The 20292-nt window shown below is 40.8% G+C and overlaps 1 protein-coding gene across 1 annotated transcript in view; it reads right to left on the bottom strand.

Moving 5' to 3' along the window:
* The window catches only part of LOC126088331 (tubulin polyglutamylase complex subunit 2), a 140166-nt gene that overhangs the window by 48076 nt on the left and 71798 nt on the right, over window positions 1–20292 (bottom strand). The window lies entirely within an intron of this gene.

Here is a 20292-nt window from a genome sequence, read left to right as displayed (position 1 = left end):
TTGCGATAAATACGGAAGAGGTCCGAGGGTGATATAAATGTTATCGTTCATGAATCACAATAGTAAATAGACAAGGAATGGAAGTGTAAAGAAAGAATCCAATAACTAATGAAGCAAGCTGATCGTCCCATGAATATAAAATTACTCGTTGTATTTCTTCCACGTACCTGTATCCAGCCAATATTTTACTGACAATGGCAAAATTATCTATCACGTTGAAGACTTGTTAACAGTTCATTTTCCCAAGTATCCACTGCACATTGCATTACTTCGTAGGATTACAACTACTTAGTCGATCTGGTTCAGTACAGCAACATGCTAAATATTACCTTCGCTTCTTTTCGCCTGCATAATCTAGTGTCTATCCATTTTTAAAGAAAGATTCGAGTCTGTTAGCAGCAATAGTTCGTCTTGGCCGTTCGCCACTTCACTTCATCGTCTCTTTTTTTCAGTTATTCAACACTTATACTTTGCTGCGTTCTTTGTACGTAACAGCATAGCCAAGAAGCTCAGTCAGATAACTCTCATTTTTGGTCCTGGAGTGGAATCTGGTTGCGTTTCAGGAAGAAACGCTGTATCGCTACATTCTTTGTGACAGCTGAAAATGTAATATGGTGTCGAACACCTCCGGGAATCCATATTGGTGAAATTCTCCTGTATAACCACGTCCACGATTTATGAGGTCTCCTATATGAAAAGAATGTTATCTCACAGTCCTCACGAACGGAAGTAACCTTGCTGTGTAGCATTCTCGTTCTGCCAGAATGATGCGGTTGTGAAATCACTCCGTAGAAACACAACATCAAGGAATCTGCACGCCATTACAACCCGCAACAGCGAGTTAGAAAACGTGAGCTAAGCAGCAAGTGTCACCATCTGTGACAGGTCTTGCCACGGAATTGTTTATTTTTCTGTTATGGCCGTAAATTTTTAGTGTGGAGCTACTGACTTTAATTGGCACTACCCATTTCTGTAAGCAAGATGCACGAAGGAATTTCTCATGTAGACAGAGTCTGTTCTGCGTCAGGTGCGGTCTACATGACACAAAAAGGCTGCGCTGAGCCACAAGCAACACCATGCACTACAGAGACTCAGGGCCGTACGAACGCGGGAACGCTCAGATAACAGGATAAAAACATATGCATTGTGATGGCTAGCTTGTTGCACGATGCCTGCTTTTAGCAAGTCAGTCAGAAACGCTTCCTCATAAATGTTTCAAGAGGTCAGCCATAAAACCATCGCCCTCCTACTGGACAAGTGCCAAATTTATCTGCACTCAAAGGCAATCGCAAATACTTGCTACATTCGTCATGCTCTTACAACTGCTTTTAATGTGAGTATATATAAAAGCTGCCTATGACAAGGCAGTCATAGAATCCTTCCTCTATACGTGCCTTTCCCGTCACTTTCCGTATGAAAATATCGAATGGAATTATTGGCCGGAATACCCCGTTTGGGAACCTGGAGCAACTCTTTTTATTAATGGCGCTTGAGCGAAGTGTGTGTCTTTGTGACGAAGATAATACGAAATAATTAGGACAACACAAACGCCCAGTCCCAGAGCGAAGAAAATCTCCGACTCGGCCTGGAATCGAACCTGTGTGCCCGCGATCTAGTGGCATCCACAGTAGCCATTAGACCACGAGCTTCGGGTAGTCTTCTGCATTAACCCAATGTGAGTCCTATTAGTGAGAGCCGATCTTTGAACACCGGACTTTGTGCGTGACTGGAGAAAGAGTGTCCTATTAAAGCCCTACTGTGGTCGCAGCCCATGTTCACTGTATAAGAAGATATAAGACGCCATAAAATCGATGTAAAACGTGTAGCATGGTATTTTTGTAGACCCTGGTGAAATTTAAGCAACTGTGGGGGGCGGAAGCGAATCCCTGATAAATTGAAAGGTAGTAAACATCCCAATGATCAGTAACAGCTTCACCAACCGAAGGATAACACTCTACGTCTGACCAGCGGCTCAAGAACTGTTGAAAGCTTGAATTATGTAGTGTCACACCAAGTAGCATGCTAAATGTAATGCTCTGCAATGCTCTTCAGGCTTTTTCGTTTCAGAATACAGCAACTTTGATTGCGTCTATTCTCTTCTACAGCACTTATACGAGAAGAGGTCATTGTGAGATAAATTTCGGTAAACCTCTGCTGCAGGCCGTGCTTATCGTGAATCTTATTAATCGCTATCGCCTCTCCCAAATTTATGGAAACATGCCTAATCTTATCTATGAAAGGTCGTATGTCTTAATCAATCAATATATTCTCAGAGCTGGTCATGACACTGTCCGACAAGCTTCACACCAGTTAAAGAACATTAGTATATTGTCGTCTCTTCTTCCAACCATTTGTTAATATTTTACGTGTCCATGCCTGACAGAAGTTTGCAGCATATAACAGCCTTGCCGGCTGCGTAGACGTTTGGTTTCATTGGGCTGTCACCGATTAATAAGCAACTAGAAAACGTCCGAGGACGTCTAAGTCTATCTTTAAAGGACACGGCTTCTGATTTTAAATGTGGTGTTGTTAGTATTAAATTGGACAATCCGTTGTCTTTTATGTTTGACCAATCACTATTTAATAGTGACAGTTCACAAAAGGAATAAATACCAAAACAACTCCCTTTTTAAAAATAGTATTATCATAAAATATTTATTGCTTTTCCAGTACCATGAACTGGCTGGCTGAACATGACAAAATTCCTCTGAGAATATAATTCACTTCCTCTGTAGAATCACAATTCTCACGCTAACGTGTACTCAGTTAATAGATATAACAATATACATTTAATATCTTACTTTCCATTCACACCTTCATTCATATTAATAATGAAATTATCAATAATTAATGACAGTCGTTATAATCACAGTAATTACAGTTTTATTTGCAAATATATTTTAACTACTTGATAATTTCATAGTCCGTAAGAAGCTGACGCCTTTCGGTCGTAGGCGTAACTACTCGCAGCTAGCTACTGACTCAGATCGCAGCTCTCATGCGATAACCATGACTCATTATCTGAAGCTGTCTGCCCGTTACCGTCTCATTCTTAACATAGGCGCGATATGAAGCGCTACGCCTCATGCTGAACAATATTGTAACACAACTCGAAACAAGATTTTCACATTGTGGTAAATTGGTCTTTCATAAACTACGCGATACTACTCAGTTTGCCAGTATATGGTTACATCGTTTCCCCGTAGACGGTGTGGATTCATTATTACAAATGCACTGTGGGTCCTTCAATCATTCACACTTGGCTGTAAAACGGGAGACTATTTCCTTCCAGCATAAAGAAACTTTCCACACTGTCAGTTTGGGAGACATTGTCAAAAGAATGACTGAGAATGAAACGGACGAAATTCTTCCAGAAGATTTCAAACTATGTGGTCTAACGGCTACCATTCCTGAAACAAATGCTCCAGTTCCTCGTATTTGAGGAACAGTATGGCCCAGGATCGCTTATCAGCTCTTGCTTGTACATCAACTGAAAAACCAGTACTGTGAATACTCGAAAGCCGAGACACATGGTACGATGATATCGTCGAAAGATTCGGGAAGAAGAAGAGCTTTTCTTGTTTTACAAGTAACAATGCTCAAAAGCCCATACTACCAATTCGTTTGTAAATAAAAGCGACTGTCATTATTATTATTATTATTAGTAGTAGTAGTAGTAGTTGTAGTAGTAGTAGTATCAGTAGTAGTAGTGATAGTCGTCATCTTAGAAGTAGTAATAGTGGTAGCAGAGTAGTGGTAATTAGGAACGCTAGGTACGTTTACATTGAAAGGAAAGAAGATTTCCCAATATATTTCGTGGCCTTCTGCAGAATTTGGAATGATCCGCCACTGGTTCCCCGTGTGTAAATGTAAGTGCAATAGAACTACTGAAATGTATTCTCTTGTGCATTTAGCATTGTGCTGTATTCAAACAGTTACTTTTGATTTAGCCGTTTTGTGTTCAAAATGCTTGACTGTGAATGCCACTAGCTGTCCACTTCTTCTACGAGCCTTTGTTCCTTTTAGTTCTTTGTACATATTTAAGAACTGGAAGGTACCAGTTTGGACAAGGAATAGTACCAAAGCAAGCAAAGCTAGGCGTTCTGGCTCGATGGGCCAATTGGAAGCGACCGATCACCGTGTCAACCTCTCCCAGTGGCATCATTGGGTGCAGTATGGAGGGACGTGGAGTCAGCACACTGCTGTCCCGGCCGTTCTGGGCTTTCTTGACCTTGGAAACACTACTTATTACTCAAGTAGCTCCTCAGTTTGCTAAGTGCATCCCGTACCAGTCCTCCCACCAAGGAAAAATACGTGGCAGCACAGCGAATCGAACTCAGTTGCTCCACACAGCAGCCAGGCACGCTGACCACTGAGCTATGGAGGTGGACTCCCGGAACACTAGCTTTCTGTTTTTACTGTCCGTACCTTTAAAATCCTTCCGCAGCAGAGCACCTCCACATTTTTCTTCTAGACGTTTTCAATGATTGTAAATGTCCTCTACCTTGTACAACTTGGCGCAAATCCACTGAAGCGCCAAAGAAACTGGTAGAGGCATGCGTATTCAAATACAGAGATACGTTAACAGGCGGAATAAGGCGCTGAGGTCGGCAGCGCCTATATAAGACAACAAGTGTCTGGCACTGTTGTTAGATCAGTTAGTGATGCTTCAACGGCAGCTTATTTGATTTTCAACGTGGTGTTATAGCTGGCGCACGAGCGATGGGACCCAGCGTCTCCGAGGTAGCGATGGAGTGGGGATTTTCCGGACGACCATTTCATAAGCGTATCGTTAATATCAGGAACCCGGTAAAAAATCAAATCTCCGCCATCGCTGCCCTGCAAGAACGGGACCAACGACGACTGAAGAGGATCGTTCAACGAGACAGAAGTGCAGCACTTCCACAGATTACTGCAGATTTCAGTGCTGGGCCATCAACAAGTGTCAGCGTGCGAACCATTCAACGAAACATCATCGATATGGGCTTTCGGAGCCGAAGGCCACTCGTGTACTCTTGATGACAGCACGACACAAAGTTTCGCGTCTTACCTGGGCCCGTCATCACCGATGTTGGGTCGTTGATGAGTGAAAACATATTGCCTGGTCGGGCGAGTCTCATCTCAAATGTATCGAAAGGATGGACGTGTACGGGTGTGGAGACAACCCCATGAACCCATGGACCCTGCATGTCAGTGTGGGACTCTTCAAGCTGGTGTAATGGTGTGGGGCGTGTGCAGTTGGAGTGATATGGGGCCCCTGATACGTAAAGATAACGACTCTGACAGGTGACACGTACATAAGCATCCTTTATGATCATCTGCATCCATTACGTGCATTGTGCATTCCGACGGACTTGAAATTTCCAGCAGGACAATGCGACACCCCACACGTCCAGAATTGCTACAGAGTGGTTCCAGGAACACTCTTCTAAGTTTAAATTCTTCCACTGGCCACCAGACTCCCTAGACATGAACATTATTGAGCAAATCTGAGATGCCTTGCAAAGTGCTGTTCAGAAGAGATCTCCACCCCGTCGAATTCTTACGAATTTATTGACAGTGTTGCAGGATTCATGGAATTATTATGGGTGGAGGTTATACTCAACAACCGAGCTAGGTTAATAATTGGCTCCTTTTACCGACCTCCCGACTCAGTAGCATTAGTGGCAGAACACTTAGAGAAAATCTAGAATACATTTCACATAAATTTCCTCAGCATGTTATAGTCTTAGATGGAGATTTAAATTTACCAGATATAGACTGGGACACTCAGATGCTTAGGACGGGTGGTAGGGACAGAGCATCGAGTGACATTATACTGGGTGCACTATCCGAAAATTACCTCGAGCAATTACACAGTGAACCGTCTCGTGGAGATAACATCTTGGACCTACTGATAACAAACAGACCCGAACTTTTCGACTCTGTAAGCGCAGAACAGGGAATCAGTGATCTTAAGGCCGTTGCAGCATCCCTGAATATGGAAGTAAATAGGAATATAAAAAAAGGAGGAAGGTTTATCTGTTTAGCAAGAGTAATAGGAGGCAGATTTCAGACTACCTAACAGATCAAAACGAAAATTTCTGTTCCGACACTGACAATGTTGAGTGTTTATGGGTAAAGTTCAAGGCAATCGTAAAATGCGTTTTAGACAGGTACGTGGCGAGTAAAACTGTGACGGACGGGAGAAACATACCGTGGTACAACAACAAAGTTAGGAAAATACTGCGAAAGCAAAGAGAGCTTCACTCCAAGTTTAAACGCAGCCAAAACCTCTCAGACAAACAGAAGCTAAACGATGTCAAAGTTAGCGTAAGGAGGGCTATGCGTGAAGCGTTCAGTGAATTCGAAAGTAAAATACTAGGTACCGACTTGACAGAAAATCCTAGGAAGTTCTGGTCTTATGTTAAATCAGTAAGTGGCTCGAAACAGCATGTCCAGACACTCCGGGATGAAAATGGCAATGAAACAGAGGATGACACGCGTAAAGCTGAAATACTAAACACCTTTTTCCAAAGTTGTTTCACAGAGGAAGACCGCACTGCAGTTCCTTCTCGAAATCCTTGCAGAAAAAATGGCTGACATCGAAATAAGTGTCCAAGGAATAGAAAAGCAACTGGAATCACTCAACAGAGGAAAGTCCACTGGACCTGACGGGATACCAATTCGATTCTACACAGAGCACGTGAAAGAACTTGACCCCCTTCTAACAGCCGTGTACCGCAAATCTCTAGAGGAATGGAAGGTTCCAAGTCATTGGAAAAGAGCACAGGTAGTCCCAGTTTTCAAGAAGGGTCGTCGAGCAGATGCGCAAAACTATAGGCCTATATCTCTGACATCGATCTGTTGTAGAATTTTAGAACATGGTTTTTGCTCGCATATTATGTCATTTCTGGAAACCCAAAATCTGCTCTGTAGGAATGAACAAGGATTCTGGAAACAGCGACCGTGTGAGACCCAACTCGCTTTATTTGTTCATGAGACCCAGAAAATATTAGATACATGCTCCCAGGTAGATGCCATTTTTCCTTGACTTCCGGAAAGCGTTCGATACAGTTCCGCACTGTCGCTTGGTAAACAAAGTAAGAGCCTACGGAATATCAGAGCAGTTGTGTGGCTAGATTGAAGAATTTTTAGCAAACAGAACACAGCATGTTCTTCTCAATGGAGAGACGTCTACAGACGTTAAAGTAACCTATGGCGTGCCACAGGGGAGTGTTATGGGACCATTGCTTTTCACAATATATATCAATTACCTAGTAGATAGTGTCGGAAGTTCCATGGGGCTTTTCGCGGATGATGCTGTAGTATACAGAGAAGTTGCAGCATTAGAAAATTGCAGCGAAATGCAGGAAGATCTGCAGCGGATAGGCACTTGGTGAAGGGAGTGGCAACTGACCCTTAACATAGACAAATTTAATGTATTGCGAATACATAGAAAGAAGAATCATTTATTGTATGATTATATGACAGCGGAAGAAACACTTCTAGCAGTTACTTCTGTAAAATATCAGGGAGTATGCGTACGGAACGATTTGAAGTGGAATGATCATATAAAATTAATTGTTGGTAAGGCGGGTACCAGGTTGAGATTCATTGGGACAGTCTTAAGAAAATGTAGTCCATCAATAAAGGAGGTGACTTACAAAACACTCGTTCAACCTATACTTGAGTATTGCTCATCAGTGTGGGATCCGTACCGGTCGGGTTGACAGAGGAGATAGAGAAGATCCAAAGAAGAGCGGCGCGTTTCGTCACAGGGTTATTTGGTAAGCATTATAGCCTTACGGAGATGTTTAGCAAACTCAAATGGCAGACACTGCAAGAGAGGCGCTCTGCATCGCGGTGTAGCTTGCTGTCCAGGTTTCGAGAGGGTGCGTTTCTGGATGAGGTATCGAATATATTGCTTCCCCCTACTTATACCTCCCGAGCAGATCACGAATGTAAAATTAGAGAGATTAGAGCGCGCACGGAGGCTTTCAGACAGTCGTTCTTCCCGCGAACCATACGCGACTGGAACAGGGAAGGGAGGTAATGACAGTGGCACGTAAAGTGCCCTCCGCCACACACCGTTGGGTGGCTTGCGGAGTATAAATGTAGATGAAGATGTACATTCATACTCAAAAGTATCCGAACGACCTGAATTGCATTTCGCCTGATTCGCATGCAACCGGCATACCGCAGCTGTCTAGCAGGTCCTCTAATCGCTCCTCGGTGCAGTCGTTTGACTATTGAAAATGGTTCCAACAAGTCACCACTAGAAAAAACTGCTCTGTATCGCAGTAACTCAAGATGTAAAGTAATACCACGATGCTACTAATATCAGGGAACACCTTATCACAGATAAAACTGTCCTTAAGACTTGTAAGCTCACATTTATTACAATAAATAACATACCTGAAATGTTACCACTCTCATTATTGCGTCAGATAGGTAATGCACGTAGTAAGTTCGTCGTATTCATGATTTCCTCTTTATAGTAACATACAGTACTTATTATTTCACACAAAATGACATTAAAAATTTAAGTTATTCACAAACAGCTAGTTGAGAATATGTATGAACTTCAAATGATACGACGAAACTTCTCGTTCTGCATATGGATTCAAACCCAGGTTAGGCAGACTAAGCAAAGATTTCGTGACTGACCCAAACTGTCATTCCTGATTAGGCATACAGAGAGTGATATACCTCGATTTTAGACAGTATCGGTTAGCAAATATCAGCTTTAAATTACATAACGCAAACATTTTTAACGGACGCGAATTCCTCCCCAGCATCTCTTGTCCCTGTTAACGAACTACGAGAGATGTTAAATATTGCTTCTTCACAAGTAACTTACTTGAAATGCCGTGAGGTAAAGCTTTGTGTTGGACAGGGATTCGAACCCAGAACCTAAACGGATTGATATCGAAGCACAACCAACTGTGACGTATCAGATTTCCTTGGCAGTGGCCAGATGTTTTAACTGAAGTGACGAGAAGAAACATAATTTTTTTCCTTCCCAGGACTCCAACCCGGCACCTATCGGTATGATATCCTAGAGAAAACGAACGTTAAATTTGGGTTTGTTGCACCAGTAGCGACATGTGAGCATGTTAGAACTAGAAATAATATGACGAAAAGTTCAGTGCACACTGGGAATAGAGCCCCACACATATCGTTGTTGACTACACACAAAGAGACGTCAGCTACCGAATTTTTCTCCACCAGCAGCTCCGAATAACATCTTGAACAAACAGTGATCTCGCAAATAGTTCTGTGTCCCACTGGGAGTCAAAAACGTCAGAATCGTTAGTTTGACAACGAATGAAAAAAAAATTAAAAATCAAAATTATAATCCTGCAGCAGATAGGTGTTCTCATGCTAGAGCTTGATAATACATAATGAAATCTTTAGTGCCGGGCCAGGATTCGAACCCATTCACGCGCAATATGTGGAGATGTTCAGAAATCTGCAGTTTTGTACAAACAACAAATTGTAGCCGAGCTGTATTGTCATGAAGGGATCAAATTCCGCGTTAAGGGCGGTCTGAGTTGTATTCTCAGTTCAGAACCAATTTTATCGACATACAGAAGCTCAGATAAAAGATGGAATAAGTGTCCTGCGACGCTACATAGCGTTTGTTTCGTGACTAGAAATGAATAACTAGTATAAGAAAGGTTATTGGTGATAGAGTTTCTACATGTCGCCACTCCAGACCTTATTGTGGTTCAACCTAACGTCTACTTGGCAGAGAAGGAACATCATCTTTAATGTGAATTTCGGACCACACTGCCATTATATCTTCTTCACTTGGTGTAGTCAGAAGAGAATGGAATCTTTCTCTCCCTATCTAAAATCATTGACAGAAGTGGGAATCGAACCCAGTACATAGGTACAAAAGCCTACCATCAGTCCAACAGACCACCAAACCCTCTTTTCTGTGACTCAGTTTCCTATCGTAACGGCGTTGCGCCACACTGGATGAGAATTCTGACACACAGGCTCCTTGTAGTAAATTGCAGCATGTTCAGTAAATTCATTTACTTGGTTGACCGAATCACCATGAACTAGCTGCTTCGGCTACCCAGTGCATACATTCGACTCTATTTTCTAATCACCGAAATAAAATCACGTAACTGCCACCTACACAGAACTGCCAACAGTGTAGGATGCAGAAATTTAAATAGGAAGTGTTCCTTTCCACTTGAGCTATTCTGTTGCGCTATCTGTTTGTAAAAAACGTCGTGCACGGCAAAAGAAAAGCTGTAACTGTTTCTTTCAGATGTCTAGACCCGGCCATTTGCATTATCTCGCAGCGCTGTGGTATGCAGAAGTTCTGTAGGATTTGTTGTTCAGCTCTGGAGCTGGTGTAGCTATATGTCAGCTAGTAGCGTAATGTAACGTGTCATGCACCATAGACAAATGTCGCGAGTTCGAGTAAATTTACTGCTAATTTTTTTTAAAACACAATTCTGCTGTCTGCTGAAGTTACCAATCTAATGGAACTTTGAACATAATTCCCTTTACTTCTCAACCCAAAATAGTCGCATGTGGAAAAAGGGCTAACGTCTGTGACATTTTGTTCTTTCCAGGTTTATAGACAGCCACGCAGCAGATGCGTCTCGAAGCTTTTGTATTATGTATGAGGAGAGTGCATCGTGCCCAAATATGTCAGAAAAATATTTTCTACATTAGCTGTTGTGTGGTAGTGGCATTTTATTCTTCTTCAAACATTGTTTGACAGCTTTAACTCAGAACAAGTTTTCTACATACATGTAATCAATAAACTGCATGTGCATCGTCAGACTGTTATAGATAACATCAGAGAATTCGCATATATCGTTGATGATTAATTTCGCTCTCATGTTTAATATTGTTTCAACAACACTAAAGGAAACCTTACGAAAATTGTGTACTGTATTATAAGAAATGAAATAAAACTACCCACGATAACCTTACGACGAAAGTCTGTTTTAATAGAACTGAGTATCTGTACACAAGCATGCCTCTATCGACACGAATTAGTAAAATACTACTCACTTAGATTTTGATTCGGTCTGTGTTTAATTGGTATGCTGTGTCATACTCAAGAGGTATGCAAATGCGGCATTTGATAAATATAGTTATGTATTTCTAGAAACCCAAAATTTGCTTGTCAGCAGCGGAAAGAGGCGTTACCTGTTGTGCAGCATTGTAAATTTTTCACCATTGCACTATGAGCCGAAAGTATTTTCTTGCGATTTCCTTATTGATGTTTGATCTGACTGCTTGTAGCTCTTTCACAGAATGGGTAAAAACACTGAAGTCAGTGAGACTGGAACTGCAAACCATAACAGAAGTTTTTCCACAGGTCAGCACGTTACCACAGAGCTGGCGAAGAGGTATGTGTCTTAGCTTCCTCTTACGAGGCCAATGGTGGCTAGAAGTCATAAACCGCTATTTAAAGGACGAGAATAGTTGCGATTACCACCTGCAGCGACTTTCCTGGGCTGAAAACCGTAAGTTTACAATCTTTTGTTACACCTGAAGCGATAATAACTGAGATTATTCAATGGAAATGACAGGTAAAATCAAGTGAACTTTGAGGCTTAATTCCGTGCACACAAGGAAGTAACTCGTCGATCACAGAGTTGCCAAACATACGTTGCCTTGTTGCCAAATCTCAGTTACAGTACCAGCAGGAAGAAGACGAACCGATGTGATCCTACAGCGGGCTGGGAAGTGACCATAACTGGTGTCTCCAAGTCGCAGCTGCTACGGCCTGGAATACATAATGCGTCTGATTCGCATTTCTGTAACTAGGTTTAGGGACTGGAGCGTAGTTACTAATAATACTCAGAATCGACTGCAAACTTAAGCATAATAAATTATTAACTCTCATAGTTGTTTTTATATTTCTTTCGCAAGTGTACTCAAAACTAAGAAACTCATTCACAGGCGTTTTCTTGCCTCGCCGATAGGCGAGCACAACAAACAAATAAAAATAAAAAAAGAATGTGTGTGTGTGGCAGAGAGAGAGAGAGAGAGAGAGAGAGAGAGAGAGAGAGAGATGGGGAGGGAGAGAGAGATAGAAATAAAAAAGAAATGAGAGAGAGAGTGTGTGTAAACAATTGTTGCAAGGAAATTGAATCATGGTATGTAAAGAAATCTTTCATTTAAAATGACATGTTCCACATCATTACGAAATGTTGTATTCATGATCTATGGAACAAGAATTAATCTAATCTAATCTAATTACATCATATTGATGACTAGCCATGAAGAGTCATGAATTACCAGAATTTTTGCCAATACCAGTAATCAAACCTAAACTTGAAAATAAAAGACGACAATTTTTGTAATAAACCTGGACTCCTATCAAGATCCTTTCGTCCCTGTTAGCTAACCACGAAAGATGTCTGATATACCTCCACTCTGAAGTAAAACAGTGTGCATGCATTTAAAAATGAAGTGCATGATGTGAAGTTCTGTGACAGAGATACGAACCCAACACGTAATCGAATGTTAACTAAGAAAAATCGAATGTTACGTATCGGTTTTTCTTACGAGCTGCTAGGTGTTTGAATCTAAAATAAGGATACAAACTTTTGTGACTAAGCGACAATCGAACTGCACACCTACTGTGCATCCACGAATATAGCTTAAGTATCAGTTGCTTACTTACCAACAGTAAGATGTGTGCGTGTCTGATCAGAAATAACGATACCTATTGCGATTGTTGGCAACACATGAACAGACATTAAAAATGCACGTTAATTTTCACTAGCAGGTGGGTGTGCACTTGATAGGGCTTGAAATGAAATTATGAATATTTTTGTACTGGATCCTTTGGAGGAGACCTAGAGAAGGTTGTAGTCTTGGGAAAAGGGACGAAATGATTGAACTATACTGTTCTGAGAGATTCAGATCCTCGGAAGAGGAGATACGAATTCGAATCAGAGTCCAGCACCAAATTTTTCAGCGTCTCTAGTTCAATCAAGTACAAGTAAAATAAGTGACCTGTTCCTTTAAATGGCTAACGGTTCATCAAATAAAATAAAATTTTCTAATGTAAGTAAGTTTACTGGCGACTGTATTTCTGTTTGCCATGACTTCCGCTATGTCATTTCCCAATGTAAACCGGTTCTGCCCAGTTGGTAATGAAGGAACATGATGTTTAATGCGGATTATGGATTATAATGTCTTTCTCTTGAGGTTACCAGAGGTAAAATAAATCTGTTTCTGCCTCTTAAAAGTAAATTCCTTTACCCACGCAGTGCACCTGTGATAATTCGTTCCACCAGACCATTGTGGCCACATTTCCCAGACTCAAGAGTGTGCTGAAACGGATGATGTGCTTAGCTTACGAACTTAGTCACGGTGGAAAAAATGCGGGTCTATTAAATGGTTAAGTAGAAGCAAGCTTCTGAAGCGGAGATTATGCTATTCTCATGTCAACAGGATGTAAACACTCTTCTAGGCATCATAGGCTCGAAGTAAACCCATTTTAATTTTTTACAAATTGAGCAAATTTCTTAGTTCGAGAAAATCCACTGTGAAGTGTGAAGTTACTGAATAATTCGATTATTACCGTCATTATTACTATCATTTTATTGATATTGTCTTAACGGCACTAAATCGTGATTTGTGAATCGTTTACCGGCCGTACTCTGCCGCATTTCGCTGGGTGGAAGGCAAAAAGCTTTCTGATAAATTTCACAGAAGGAAAAGGGGGACGAAATGTCTCCCAGTGGAAGGTCATGTTGTTTCATTTAAATGATTACAAAATCAGGTAATACGAACAGTGTGGCTGTCAGTATAAGCACATTACTGTTGTCAGTATGATGTTGCACTGCCCAGCGCCTGTAATGATAAAGGGCCCGTTTAGGTCAGGCATATTGTACACAGAAGTGAAAGAGAGAGCACCACTGAATTCTACAATCCGTATGTTACAGTGTACTTATGGAGCCAAATGAGTTAGTTGCGTGTTTTCGGGTGAGAAAGAGCACTGGCAAACAGTCTTCGCTACATTAGGTTACTTAAACTGGTGTCACTCAGAGCTAGAATTTATGGTCAGCAACTAAGTGTAAGGTCAATGAGTGGGATGCGAGTTTTGCAACTGTGAAATACTTCCAACATTATCGAAGCGAATATTAAATTTGAATTAATACTGCAAAAATTTTGTACTTGGATAGCTTAGAATGAAAATCTTTCTGTTTATTTCAAAGGAAAACAATTGATTTTCTAAAACATTGTCTGTCATACACAACTTGAAACAGGTCATGTCGACCAAATCGTATGGAAGAACTGACAGCGAAGTATATCGGAAGGCAGTAAGATCCCTTCTATTTTGGTTTGACAGTACTCGATAGCCATTTCTAGGCGCAAGTAAATGAAGAAAGGCAGCGACTTTTTGTTATCAAGTAACATCTTCATCAATTACTTTAGTTTTAATGTAATCTACGAGTAACTGCTGATGTTTGATATTAACATGAAAAGGATTCCGTAGACAGGGAAAGAACTTGTTTTTTGGGAAACTACTTTTATAGTGACCAAAGGCATTCAATGATCTTCAAGCACATGTGTTCTTGCAGCAGTATGAATAAAATGATAGTAACAATGACGGTAATAATCGAATTATCCGGTAACTTCACACTTCACAGTGGATTTTCTCGAACTAAGAAATTTGCTCAATTTGTGAAAAATTAAAATGGCTTTCCTTCGAGCCTATGATGCCTAGAACAGTGTTTACATCCTGTTGACATGAGAATAGCGTAATCTCCGCTTCAGAAGCTTGCTTCTACTTAACCATTTAATAGACCCGCATTTTTTCCACCGTGACTAAGTTTGTAAGCTGAGCACATCATCCGTTTCAGCACACTCTTGAGTCTGGGAAATGTGGCCACAATGGTCTGGTGGAACGAATTATCACAGGTGCACTGCGTGGGTAAAGGAATTTACTTTTAAGAGGCAGAAACAGATTTATTTTACCTCTGGTAACCTCAAGAGAAAGACATTATAATCCATAATCCGCATTAAACATCATGTTCCTTCATTACCAACTGGGCAGAACCGGTTTACATTGGGAAATGACATAGCGGAAGTCATGGCAAACAGAAATACAGTCGCCAGTAAACTTACTTACATTAGAAAATTTTATTTTATTTGATGAACCGTTAGCCATTTAAAGGAACAGGTCACTTATTTTACTTGTACTTGATTGAACTAGAGACGCTGAAAAATTTGGTGCTGGACTCTGATTCGAATTCGTATCTCCTCTTCCGAGGATCTGAATCTCTCAGAACAGTATAGTTCAATCATTTCGTCCCTTTTCCCAAGACTGCAACCTTCTCTAGGTCTCCTCCAAAGGATCCAGTACAAAAATATTCATAATTTCATTTCAAGCCCTATCAAGTGCACACCCACCTGCTAGTGAAAATTAACGTGCATTTTTAATGTCTGTTCATGTGTTGCCAACAATCGCAATAGGTATCGTTATTTCTGATCAGACACGCACACATCTTACTGTTGGTAAGTAAGCAACTGATACTTAAGCTATATTCGTGGATGCACAGTAGGTGTGCAGTTCGATTGTCGCTTAGTCACAAAAGTTTGTATCCTTATTTTAGATTCAAACACCTAGCAGCTCGTAAGAAAAACCGATACGTAACATTCGATTTTTCTTAGTTAACATTCGATTACGTGTTGGGTTCGTATCTCTGTCACAGAACTTCACATCATGCACTTCATTTTTAAATGCATGCACACTGTTTTACTTCAGAGTGGAGGTATATCAGACATCTTTCGTGGTTAGCTAACAGGGACGAAAGGATCTTGATAGGAGTCCAGGTTTATTACAAAAATTGTCGTCTTTTATTTTCAAGTTTAGGTTTGATTACTGGTATTGGCAAAAATTCTGGTAATTCATGACTCTTCATGGCTAGTCATCAATATGATGTATTTAGATTAGATTAGATTAATTCTTGTTCCATAGATCATGAATACAACATTTCGTAATGATGTGGAACATGTCATTTTAAATGAAAGATTTCTTTACATACCATGATTCAATTTCCTTGCAACAATTGTTTACACACACTCTCTCTCTCATTTCTTTTTTATTTCTATCTCTCTCTCCCTCCCCATCTCTCTCTCTCTCTCTCTCTCTCTCTCTCTCTCTCTCTCTCTCTCTGTCACACACACACATTCTTTTTTTATTTTTATTTGTTTGTTGTGCTCGACTATCGGCGAGGCAAGAAAACGCCTGTGAATGAGTTTCTTAGTTTTGAGTACACTTGCGAAAGAAATATAAAAACAACTATGAGAGTTAATAATTTATTATGCTTAAGTTTGCAGTCGATTCTGAGTATTATTAGTAACTACGCTCCAGTCCCTAAACCTAGTTACAGAAATGCGAATCAGACGCATTATGTATTCCAGGCCGTAGCAGCTGCGACTTGGAGACACCAGTTATGGTCACTTCCCAGCCCACTGTAGGATCACATCGGTTCGTCTTCTTCCTACTGGTACTGTAACTGAGATTTGGCAACAAGGCAACGTATGTTTGGCAACTCTGTGATCGACGAGTTACTTCCTTGTGTGCACGGAATTAAGCCTCAAAGTTCACTTGATTTTACCTGTCATTTCCATTGAATAATCTCAGTTATTATCGCTTCAGGTGTAACAAAAGATTGTAAACTTACGGTTTTCAGCCCAGGAAAGTCGCTGCAGGTGGTAATCGCAACTATTCTCGTCCTTTAAATAGCGGTTTATGACTTCTAGCCACCATTGGCCTCGTAAGAGGAAGCTAAGACACATACCTCTTCGCCAGCTCTGTGGTAACGTGCTGACCTGTGGAAAAACTTCTGTTATGGTTTGCAGTTCCAGTCTCACTGACTTCAGTGTTTTTACCCATTCTGTGAAAGAGCTACAAGCAGTCAGATCAAACATCAATAAGGAAATCGCAAGAAAATACTTTCGGCTCATAGTGCAATGGTGAAAAATTTACAATGCTGCACAATAGGTAACGCCTCTTTCCGCTGCTGACAAGCAAATTTTGGGTTTCTAGAAATACATAACTATATTTATCAAATGCCGCATTTGCATACCTCTTGAGTATGACACAGCATACCAATTAAACACAGACCGAATCAAAATCTAAGTGAGTAGTATTTTACTAATTCGTGTCGATAGAGGCATGCTTGTGTACAGATACTCAGTTCTATTAAAACAGACTTTCGTCGTAAGGTTATCGTGGGTAGTTTTATTTCATTTCTTATAATACAGTACACAATTTTCGTAAGGTTTCCTTTAGTGTTGTTGAAACAATATTAAACATGAGAGCGAAATTAATCATCAACGATATATGCGAATTCTCTGATGTTATCTATAACAGTCTGACGATGCACATGCAGTTTATTGATTACATGTATGTAGAAAACTTGTTCTGAGTTAAAGCTGTCAAACAATGTTTGAAGAAGAATAAAATGCCACTACCACACAACAGCTAATGTAGAAAATATTTTTCTGACATATTTGGGCACGATGCACTCTCCTCATACATAATACAAAAGCTTCGAGACGCATCTGCTGCGTGGCTGTCTATAAACCTGGAAAGAACAAAATGTCACAGAAGTTAGCCCTTTTTCCACATGCGACTATTTTGGGTTGAGAAGTAAAGGGAATTATGTTCAAAGTTCCATTAGATTGGTAACTTCAGCAGACAGCAGAATTGTGTTTTAAAAAAAATTAGCAGTAAATTTACTCGAACTCGCGACATTTGTCTATGGTGCATGACACGTTACATTACGCTACTAGCTGACATATAGCTACACCAGCTCCAGAGCTGAACAACAAATCCTACAGAACTTCTGCATACCACAGCGCTGCGAGATAATGCAAATGGCCGGGTCTAGACATCTGAAAGAAACAGTTACAGCTTTTCTTTTGCCGTGCACGACGTTTTTTACAAACAGATAGCGCAACAGAATAGCTCAAGTGGAAAGGAACACTTCCTATTTAAATTTCTGCATCCTACACTGTTGGCAGTTCTGTGTAGGTGGCAGTTACGTGATTTTATTTCGGTGATTAGAAAATAGAGTCGAATGTATGCACTGGGTAGCCGAAGCAGCTAGTTCATGGTGATTCGGTCAACCAAGTAAATGAATTTACTGAACATGCTGCAATTTACTACAAGGAGCCTGTGTGTCAGAATTCTCATCCAGTGTGGCGCAACGCCGTTACGATAGGAAACTGAGTCACAGAAAAGAGGGTTTGGTGGTCTGTTGGACTGATGGTAGGCTTTTGTACCTATGTACTGGGTTCGATTCCCACTTCTGTCAATGATTTTAGATAGGGAGAGAAAGATTCCATTCTCTTCTGACTACACCAAGTGAAGAAGATATAATGGCAGTGTGGTCCGAAATTCACATTAAAGATGATGTTCCTTCTCTGCCAAGTAGACGTTAGGTTGAACCACAATAAGGTCTGGAGTGGCGACATGTAGAAACTCTATCACCAATAACCTTTCTTATACTAGTTATTCATTTCTAGTCACGAAACAAACGCTATGTAGCGTCGCAGGACACTTATTCCATCTTTTATCTGAGCTTCTGTATGTCGATAAAATTGGTTCTGAACTGAGAATACAACTCAGACCGCCCTTAACGCGGAATTTGATCCCTTCATGACAATACAGCTCGGCTACAATTTGTTGTTTGTACAAAACTGCAGATTTCTGAACATCTCCACATATTGCGCGTGAATGGGTTCGAATCCTGGCCCGGCACTAAAGATTTCATTATGTATTATCAAGCTCTAGCATGAGAACACCTATCTGCTGCAGGATTATAATTTTGATTTTTAATTTTTTTTTCATTCGTTGTCAAACTAACGATTCTGACGTTTTTGACTCCCAGTGGGACACAGAACTATTTGCGAGATCACTGTTTGTTCAAGATGTTATTCGGAGCTGCTGGTGGAGAAAAATTCGGTAGCTGACGTCTCTTTGTGTGTAGTCAACAACGATATGTGTGGGGCTCTATTCCCAGTGTGCACTGAACTTTTCGTCATATTATTTCTAGTTCTAACATGCTCACATGTCGCTACTGGTGCAACAAACCCAAATTTAACGTTCGTTTTCTCTAGGATATCATACCGATAGGTGCCGGGTTGGAGTCCTGGGAAGGAAAAAAATTATGTTTCTTCTCGTCACTTCAGTTAAAACATCTGGCCACTGCCAAGGAAATCTGATACGTCACAGTTGGTTGTGCTTCGATATCAATCCGTTTAGGTTCTGGGTTCGAATCCCTGTCCAACACAAAGCTTTACCTCACGGCATTTCAAGTAAGTTACTTGTGAAGAAGCAATATTTAACATCTCTCGTAGTTCGTTAACAGGGACAAGAGATGCTGGGGAGGAATTCGCGTCCGTTAAAAATGTTTGCGTTATGTAATTTAAAGCTGATATTTGCTAACCGATACTGTCTAAAATCGAGGTATATCACTCTCTGTATGCCTAATCAGGAATGACAGTTTGGGTCAGTCACGAAATCTTTGCTTAGTCTGCCTAACCTGGGTTTGAATCCATATGCAGAACGAGAAGTTTCGTCGTATCATTTGAAGTTCATACATATTCTCAACTAGCTGTTTGTGAATAACTTAAATTTTTAATGTCATTTTGTGTGAAATAATAAGTACTGTATGTTACTATAAAGAGGAAATCATGAATACGACGAACTTACTACGTGCATTACCTATCTGACGCAATAATGAGAGTGGTAACATTTCAGGTATGTTATTTATTGTAATAAATGTGAGCTTACAAGTCTTAAGGACAGTTTTATCTGTGATAAGGTGTTCCCTGATATTAGTAGCATCGTGGTATTACTTTACATCTTGAGTTACTGCGATACAGAGCAGTTTTTTCTAGTGGTGACTTGTTGGAACCATTTTCAATAGTCAAACGACTGCACCGAGGAGCGATTAGAGGACCTGCTAGACAGCTGCGGTATGCCGGTTGCATGCGAATCAGGCGAAATGCAATTCAGGTCGTTCGGATACTTTTGAGTATGAATGTACATCTTCATCTACATTTATACTCCGCAAGCCACCCAACGGTGTGTGGCGGAGGGCACTTTACGTGCCACTGTCATTACCTCCCTTCCCTGTTCCAGTCGCGTATGGTTCGCGGGAAGAACGACTGTCTGAAAGCCTCCGTGCGCGCTCTAATCTCTCTAATTTTACATTCGTGATCTGCTCGGGAGGTATAAGTAGGGGGAAGCAATATATTCGATACCTCATCCAGAAACGCACCCTCTCGAAACCTGGA

Source organism: Schistocerca cancellata, chromosome 6 (genome assembly GCF_023864275.1).
Source record: "Schistocerca cancellata isolate TAMUIC-IGC-003103 chromosome 6, iqSchCanc2.1, whole genome shotgun sequence".
Lineage (NCBI taxonomy): Eukaryota > Metazoa > Arthropoda > Insecta > Orthoptera > Acrididae > Schistocerca > Schistocerca cancellata.
Note: the sequence above shows the minus strand (reverse complement) of the source record. Positions and strands in the feature narration are given on the sequence as shown.